At 41.8% G+C, this 1,625-nt stretch overlaps 1 non-coding gene across 1 annotated transcript; it reads right to left on the reverse strand.

Annotated features, from left to right (window-relative positions):
- Window positions 1–265: 265 nt before the first annotated feature.
- LOC145596225 (small nucleolar RNA R71) lies at window positions 266–371 on the reverse strand. Its single transcript, XR_014103094.1, has one exon. It is a non-coding gene; the product is annotated as a small nucleolar RNA R71 (small nucleolar RNA).
- Window positions 372–1,625: the final 1,254 nt, after the last annotated feature.

Genomic DNA, 1,625 nt, shown 5'->3' on the forward strand with positions numbered 1-1,625 from the left:
ATTACTTTGATAGAACGGAGGAAATTTAGTGGAGCCAAGAGTGAGAGCCCATTGAATCACCTAAAGGAATTTGAGAAGTATTGTAATACCATAAAGGTGAACGGCATTTCTCAAGAGTTCATTCGGCTAAAGTTGTTTCCCTTTTCTCTTATTGGTCGTGCTTTAGAGTTGTTGGATAAAGAGGTTAAGCCCAATTCGCTTAGAACATGGTAGGATGTCACTAGAGCTTTCTTGTCTCGCTTTTACCCCCAAAAGAAGATGGCGGAGGCTAGAGCATTGATCCAAGGATTCAAGCAAAGACCTAATGAGAATCTCTATGAAGCATGGGAGAGGTACAAGGAGTACCAAAGAGAGTGTCCACATCATGGGATTCCAACCTATCAAGTGGTACAAGGAGTACCAAAGAGAGTGCTCAAGGCAAGTCATGCCTAGACGGAGGAGCCGGTGGTCCTATAATGAATAGGACGGAAGAAGAGGTAGTTGACATAATTTAGGATGTTGTGAGATACTATCGAGATTGGCAAGAAGGAGAGAGAGAATCTACGAGTAAGAGTGGCTCAACGGTTTATTTCGTGGATCATCTCAACGCAATTAACAACTTGTCATCCCAAATTTCAAATCTAGGCAAGGATATGACATCGATCAAAGCGAAGCTTGAGAGTGTTTCTACGAATTCTTTGAGTCTTCCCTCCCAACCCAAAGGGAGAGGTACAATTTCTAACTCTTCTCCTTCTACTTCCAATAATATGCCAAGTGGATGTCTATTTTGTGATTCTTGTGGATCTTATGATCATAATTCTTCCATGTGTTCACAAGCTTTTTTTTATGGATGTGATGATGTTGAAAATAATGAATGTGAACATGTGAAATTTGTGACTAATGCCAATGGTGGTCAAAGGTTTGATGGACCTAAGAATTTTGGCAATAGGAATTCTCACCCTCAAGGTGGTTTCGATAACTATAACAATGGAGGCTATAGGAACCAAGGAAACCAAGGTTTCCGAGGGGACTATAACAACCAAGGTTATAGTAATCAAAACTCAAGCCATGGGTATGGCAATTAAGGTCAATCTTAGGGCTTTGGTAACCATTACCATAATGGTGGCAATGGTCAAGGCCGAGGGAATTGGAACAATAACCAAAGTCGGGGAAGTTTTCAAAACAACAATCAAAGGGGACCCCCTCCCGGTTTTGCTCCAGAACCCAAGCCAATGGTGAAAAATCTTATTCCCAACCATCATCATTCAAGTCAAATTTGGAAGAGTTGATTGATAATCAAACCAAGATCATTAACAGTACACCTATATGGCGGTGAGTGACAAGAAATTTAATGAGATGATGACTCATAACAAAATGCTTGAGACACAAATAACCCAACTTGCAGACACTCTTAAGGATTGTGCTAGTCCATCCTCTTTGCCTTCTCAAGGAGTGGGAGAGTTCTTAATGAGGGTGTTTCTAGGTCCAGGTTGTGCTGTGATAGGAGGTCGCATTCTCCCGGACCTTGTAAGGACATCTATCGGTGAATCCTCCTCGCCCCAAATGTCACCTACTGGATATATCGTTGAAAGTGGAGTTTCTTCAAAATCCTTGAGGTAGACATCCTCATCATCACTGTCCCACGC

Source organism: Chenopodium album, chromosome 19 (genome assembly GCF_948465745.1).
Source record: "Chenopodium album chromosome 19, dcCheAlbu1.1, whole genome shotgun sequence".
Classification (NCBI taxonomy): Eukaryota; Viridiplantae; Streptophyta; class Magnoliopsida; order Caryophyllales; family Amaranthaceae; genus Chenopodium; species Chenopodium album.